This window comes from Montipora capricornis, chromosome 11 (assembly GCF_036669925.1).
Source record: "Montipora capricornis isolate CH-2021 chromosome 11, ASM3666992v2, whole genome shotgun sequence".
NCBI classification, from domain to species: Eukaryota; Metazoa; Cnidaria; class Anthozoa; order Scleractinia; family Acroporidae; genus Montipora; species Montipora capricornis.
The window spans coordinates 31,841,915-31,849,414 of record NC_090893.1 but is presented as its reverse complement, the minus strand read 5'-3'; the positions used below and the strand labels follow the sequence as shown (position 1 = coordinate 31,849,414).

Genomic DNA, 7,500 nt, shown 5'->3' with positions numbered 1-7,500 from the left:
TCGAGCAATCAGTGCCAGGATGCGGTTCTCAGCCCTTATGGCTTTTCTGCACATCGTGGACACCCTTAACGAGCCTGCTGGTGACAAGTTACGTAAGGTAAATGCTCTTGTTCAGTATTTAAAACAAGATGCAGGGCCTTGCACCAGCCGGGGTAACATGTCGCCATTGATGAGCGCATGGTGAAGTCCCAACAGCGATCCGGCATCTGACAATTATCAAGGATAACCCCACTAAGTAGGGCATAAAGTTATAGGTATTAGCCGATAACTCTAATGCCTATGTTCAGGATTTCAATATCTACATTGGTAAGCAGGCAGGGAAGGAGGTTAGTAAGCATGGCCTTGGGTATGATGTTGTGATGACCCTAATGCAAAACTTTCTTGACCAGGGATACCATTTATTTATTGATAACTTTTATTCATCTGTGACCCTTGCCAAGGACTTGTTTAACCGTCAATGTGGAACCCTTGTAACTGGTACCATTATAGATAGCAGAAGGGACTTCCCAGCAAGTCTGAAGAAAGGCAAGGAATGGGGAAAAGGTAGTAAGCCTACGGGAACTATGCGTTGGGCGAGGGATGCACCTGTGTTGGCATTGCAGTGGGTTGATAATAAGGTGGTGTCAATGATTACTACCTCCAGCAATGCAAATGAGACCACACAGGTGAACCGGAAGAGAAAGGCCGGTGGTACCTGGAGTAACACAAATGTCCAGCAGCCTGAGGCTTTCCACATGTACAATCAGTACATGAACGCAGTGGATCGCTCAGATCAGATCCTGGCCACCCACAATGTACAGCGGAAGTGCATGAGGTGGTGGAAAACCTTATTTTTTCACCTAATAGATATGGCTGCTGTGAATAGTTTTATCCTTTTCAGGGAACAACAACGTAAGTTCCCTGATAATGCACCTCTTAGGCGACCGGCCAGATACTCACTGGCGTCCTACAGGGAGGAGCTTGTTCGAAACATCTGCGATTTACCTGATAGAACTTCCCCTCCCACCAATGAGACTATACCCGATAGGAACATAGTTGCTTTTCATGTTAATCACTGTCCAATTTTTTCGGACAAAAGGAAAAAGTGTGTGGTGTGCTTGAGGGAGGGAAGAGGTCGTGTTTTTGTGTTCTCTTCCTGTTCTGCACCTCAGTGTCAGGGGTTACACATGCACGTCACAAAAGAACGAAACTGTTATCAGGTGTTTCACTCCACACAGTTTCAAAACAGGTATGGTAAGTGAATGAACCCCAGCGTAGGCTAAGCTTTGAACTGTATATATTGTTAGTACTTTATATATTTGTGTTGTGTTATTGAAAAAACCAAAAAAATTACAGTAGGATTATAATTTTTTTTGTGTGCTTATCTCACATATTGCCTGTTGCTATCACATAGTAATGCCTTTTTGTCTTGAGTGTTGGGTCTATCATCTCTTGAGAGATTATATATTATCTCTCAAGAGATGATAGGGGTGAGTGGTGGGTACCCCACCCCCCTTTTTTTTTAGGAATGTCCTCAAGGCACTTGTAGTGTAGCAACCAGGAGTGCTACAGGACTGCATCACTACAACCAGTGTCCTACAAGTAAGTATAATAAGTTCTGTTTTGGTTGTAACTCATTTAAATTTGCTTTACATGTCATTCCTAGAACAGGGAACATTTTATTCTCCTGGCCTTTATTTGTGCCATTATTTGAGTTCAGATTTTATACTTTATGCTAATTTATGCCGTTTTAAAGGCCTGCATCTCATCAGGGTAGGTGATTGTTGGTTTTTATGGGCATTTTCGGGGAACCTATTCACTTATCTTTTAAGAGAGGTAATGCTTTCCACCATAGCAAATTTCTGAACAAGGCAAAAAATAAATTATATTCCCGTGATCAAATTTCACTAATTTTGGATACGTTTACAAGAAAAATCATAAAAAATTCTACTTTAATTCTTTTTCAGCCAAATTTGCAGGATATCTTCCCCATATGATGTGGTACATTAACTAGGGTTCGAGATGTGCTGGCCTCACTGCTACAAGACCTCTAACTTAACACAACTGCAATTTATGTGATTTGTGTTAATTGTTACTTTCAGTTTACAGTGTCTCAGTTAGTGCTCCAGGGCTGGAACTGCTAGACACTTAAATAAAGTTCCTTTCCTTAACAGGGAAGCCGACATGTTATTATGCACTGTTAGTTTTATATGCATTAATCTAGGACAATATCTTCAGCCTGGGGTAATCCAAGGAGCTGTAACAACAAGGGTGGAACTGTCATCATCTTCTTTTCAAATCATTTGCATGTACTTTGCAAAGTTTGTATCCTCAACGATCGGTAGGTGGTGATTGGTATTTCTTTGCAAGTCAAAATATTTTTCATTGCAGGGAATGGTTCTTGCAGGACTGTTTCGCAAATTGTTATCTTCTGTTTCTCTTTAGTTTTTTGCGATGCAAAGCTCATAGACTGTTAGCAGTCCCTTCTTGGATTCGCTCTGACGAAAAGCTAACGCTCGAAACGTCAGCTTTTAGAATCCCTGTACGGTGGTCAATTTACTTTTTCAACTTCGTTGATAAAATCAAATTTTTGTGTACTACTTCCCCGCCGACGCAGCACCACAGTTTCTTTAGAAACTACCCCCTTTATCCTTCTGATTCAGTCGAGCCTCCCGCTTTAGTAAGTCGTGCAACCAAGCCGAGGGGAGAATGGTGAGAGCGAAATGTCAATCTATTCTCCACCCTGAATTTATCTGATATAAACAATGGCTAATTTGCTCTGAATTGACTAAACGAGTCAATTCTGTGTAGAATTGTGTAGTTCTCAATGAGTCATTTGATATTTATTATTGTGTAGTTCTCAATGAGTCATTTGATATTTATTATTTGTCACAAATCACGGCGCAGATCAGCAACCAACAGAAACATCTACTATAGATATATGGTCTTTTCATAGACCTTCAAATCGTATAACAGGTTACGGCAGCAGGAGCCGTGTAGTACAAGCTAGTATAATCTTATGGGTCTGCGCGATTATACGCATTCGCGCCTGTAAAAGCAAAAACTTGGAAAACTCAACGAGAACAATATGATAAAGACAAATATCAAATGCCGCATTCACAGGCTGACAAACAACTATAGCAAGCACTAACACGTCACTCACGCCATTGGTTCAAAGTCTCTCTACCTGTCTCCGGCAATTAAAAAGCGAAGTAAAGAGGAGTAAGGGAAAAGATCAAAAGATTGCCACTCTTCAAAGATATCCAGGTTAGGGGGTATATAACCGAGACCCACCACACTTTCGATTATTCCGCAAAAAATATCTGGCAACTGAATAAGCATAACCATAAGCTTTAGTAAACAAGGTCAATTCATTGAAAAATTTAATTGGGTACTCCTAATATGTTGTTCGAGAGAAATAAAGCTTGAGCTGCGGTGATGTACTGCCCGAGAACCATTACCTATTTTGTCACCTATCTTTGACAAGAAATGTCGTTGTTTTACCTCCTCCTTACGAAATTCTGCAATACCGCAGGCAAGCGGCAATTGCGCCCATTCAATGAAAAGGTTACTTTAAAATAATATTTAGGCTATGAAGCGTGTTGATGTAATTGCGCTGGGCATTATCCAATGATGTGTAAAGCTCATACCTGAGGTAAACTTGGCCGGAAAAAAGTGGATTTTTTCTAGTTTTATGAGTCGCTATGGGATGATAATATGTGTTTGAATAGTCTTGACTGTGTATTAGCTGACCTGTTGTAGAATCTTTTCCGGTGACCCTTTTATCTACATGTTTTATTATAATATTACAGGGTGGAGTTTTGTATTTATCACCCAGGTCGTCCCCACACCCATAGCATTTTCTCACTGTTGGAGGCGTGATGACCAGCTCGTAGATACTTGGCGACGTGCTAGAATTCCACGAGGGCTGTAAGCCAGCTCAGGGCATTGGTGATTGAGGGAAAGACGGTCGAGCGGGAGGCAGCTGAGGAAAAGGTAGTGGAGGATACGAGGGCGGTTGAGGAAACACAGACGGTTGAGGAAACACAGACGGTTGAGGAAACACAGGCGGTTGAGGAAACGCAGGCGGTTGAGGTAAAGTCTGCATCCGCGGTTGCATCATATTGGCAGCGCTGTGGGTAGTAGGGTAGCTCGGCTGCGAAGTAGGCGGATGATTTACGCCTTGATTGGTTACCTGTGGCAATGGTAAAGCTGGAACCTTTTGATTTAGTTGCCTTCTTTTTCCGCGAAGGTGGTTTGTGTGAGGAGCCTGCATCAATGAGCAGCCCGTCCGGAGAGGAAAACATCTCCTTCCCTGTTGACTGCGCCCTCCGCACTTCCGCTTCATGTTGCTTACGTGCTCGGTCAGCAAACAAAGGTCCTTTTCCTCCAGGTGTAGCGCCGGTCAAGTATGCTTTGGTCTCCACGTCAAGCAGCAAAGCGTCTCGCGTGTGTGCTTGACACGCGTCTAGTAGAGACAAATGTTGGCGGTCTCAGTGAGCCCAACCGGCGTGAATCACTTCAGCCTGGTTCATTTGCGGTGCACTGGGGTTGGTAAACGCACGGAAAATGAACCCACGGCGCTCATGCCACCACGATACCCAGCCTGTCAGGAAAGCCCTGCTATCATCGGCCCCAATAAATAAGTTCATATCAGATTTGGCGGCCTGGTATCCAGCAACAGTTGTGCATAGTAACAGCCTGTCACACAGTTGTTTGAACTCGTCACTGCTCTCACTGTCAAGTTTTTGAGCCTTTTTGTTTGTGTGGTCTTTGAAGTGAAACTCACACGATTTAATTTGGGCGTCATCCCCAAAAACCTTTGAAATTCCCGCTAAATTTGCGCCTGCCATGTCGCTACACCAACCTATAGGGTTAAATTTAGCACTATCCGAACCGGCCACTTTCCTAAAGGCTTCATTAAATAAACGCCAGAAAAGTTCGACGTTTACCGTCTCCTCGGTTTCGGCCTCCATTGTAGCCAGCGGTATCTGCTTCCGCAGCAAGGGATGATACACACTGGCTGTTAGCGTGATAAACCCATTGCACCGTTTCCTTTTTCCGTCAAAAAAAGAAAATTCTTTGCTCAGAAAATGGTCCCCATTTTTGTCCATGTTTAATGCCATTTTCATTTTCGTCGTGCTTGTCTTGAAGACAAAGGATGGCATGTCCGGGTTTGCCCTCTTGTCAGTGATTTTGTACACATATAAGGGGTATTTTTTTATCTGTATACTCTTTAAAAGAGACAGTTGCCTCAAAGTTGTGGCCAAAAGGCTCTATATCCTTCTTCAGTTTCTGTTTCATGTTGGATACGCGTTTCTTATCCAGTACAGCACTGGCCTCTCTTTCGACAGCGTTCCAATCCATTTGCTGTTGAAATGCGGACATGATGAACGCCGACTGTACCTCGGAGGGCTTGATGTTTGGTTGATTCCGTATAATTTGTTCGATGCTCGTGATGTCCTTTTTTCGGGGACTGTCTTTGACGGAGCATGTGTGATTACCAATGTGGTAAACAGTCACTGATTTATTACGATAACTAAGATACCTTCGCGCACTGCATGCAACATATTCTCCCACTTTACCACAGCCTTTGCAAATCATTTCACCTCCTTCCTTTTCGAACTGCATTGTATTTGTTACACCAACTTCCATCTTAAATGGACACTTTTCTTTGATGCACTTGTACGACCCCTTGCAATCAGCAAAGCGCACACGGCAATGGTTTTTCCACTCCGTGGGACAATTTTTATTTCCATTTTCTGCCATCTTCAAGGACATCGAACTTTTGTCGGAAATCCTTAATTTCGTATATTTTAAGACCATTGATTCCAATGGGCAGGGATTTCACTGTTTCGTTTTGTGCATTGTCCCAAGAGGATTTACATATCTTGCGTTGTTTCGGGTTCTCCTGAATGATGGAATCGTCAGATTCCGATTCCGACTCTTGGTGGCTAAGAAATGCAGAAAAAAAAGGAAAACTAGTCAGTGCTTGTAGATAATTTCATCCGATACCTACATATAACAGATTTATATTTTTATACCTGCTTTTAATTAAAGCCTGAAGTGAACTTTCGTCTTTGCGATCGACATCTGAGACTGCTAAGGCACTGTGGAAAAAAGTTATAGACTGTGTATAATGACCATCCATGACCCAGTAAACTAAAACAATCCATCTGAATGAACTGGATTGCACGGGCTAGGTCATGATTCCAAAAAGCTGCAATCAACAACCCTGACTTTCATATCCAGTCAAAGGCAGCTGAGGAAATTGTTAATTTAACGAGTCTATTCCGATTTATGAGCCCCCTGAGTAAAGATATTGACTCAAAGAAGTTCCATGCAACACAAACTATTTAATTCAACTCCTTGTTTAACCCTCAGGCATACAGGAAGTGAGGGGTGAGGGGAGGGTGGGGGGTGGGGTATCGTATGGAGTAGCTTGTTGATACATACTTTTAACCCTTAAAACCCGGATCGGTTCATATTAAGTCCCAAGTGGGTATGTAAACTAATACATTTCTCAAGTCACGTGATTTTATTCTAATCAATAAAATCGATAACCATCGAATTTAGCAAGGATAGACCTTTCTTTAACCATCTACTTTTGTAAATTTGAACAAATCCTACCCTAGCTACACACTAGAGAAACACCAACGTTCCCGTGAGAAAATCGATGACAAATAAAGCTATTCCCCTAGTACCATTTACTGGTTAAATTTTCCCTTTCCTTGAAAGTTAATCCCAGAACGAGTCCATACAGATGATGGTTGATTTGCAATTTGTGAAATGGCCAACAAATCCATAAAAGAAAAAGAAAGGAAAAGGAAAGAGAAAAGCGAGGAAAAAAGATAGAAAAAGGTTAGCATGCGCCAAATGAAAAACATAGCGCTATTTCACTCTTGTTTAAAGGAAAATTTATCTTTTTTTGTGCCAAATAGGATTTTTAGCCATTTCGCTGCAAATAGTCACCACACCGACCGAAAACTGCTAGTTGAGGCCCAAAACGTGGTTTTCCGTGCATTTCCAGGGTTAAGTGCAGCGGGAGGGGGCTAAAGGGGAATCTGACCCTTTTCTCATGTGACTTTCCCAAATTCCACACATCGTGGAAACATGGGCACGCGCGAGCTGTTGCCGCAACATTGTTGCCTCGTTTAGCCAACACATTACGAAAAGGTAGAGGCCCACCGGGCCCGGTATTCGCCCTCTTCCCCTCCTCCTCCTATGAGATACTTTCACAACAGGATTCATGCGCCGGCTCAATTTTTAATTCGCAACAGTTTTACCTGAAGGCGGGTCGTAGCAATGCTTCGTCTGAATCACTCCCTGGTTCTTTTTTGACGGGAACATCAGGGCATACCGTGGTACTGAAACAATAATGATAACGATAACAATCTTAAATGCCTTAAATCGTAAACAGAGTTAGTTGCTCTTTTACTTTTACCGCCTTTTCTCGCAACCAAAGTTAGTTCTGAATGCCCATTTTTGCCTTAGATTGCAAGTCATCTTAACTCATGGCGA

General features: G+C 42.5%; 1 pseudogene; it reads left to right on the top strand.

Annotated features, from left to right (window-relative positions):
* LOC138023395 (piggyBac transposable element-derived protein 4-like) overlaps positions 1 to 1,241 on the top strand; it is a 1,363-nt pseudogene extending 122 nt beyond the window's left edge.
* The last annotated feature ends 6,259 nt before the right edge of the window (positions 1,242 to 7,500 follow it).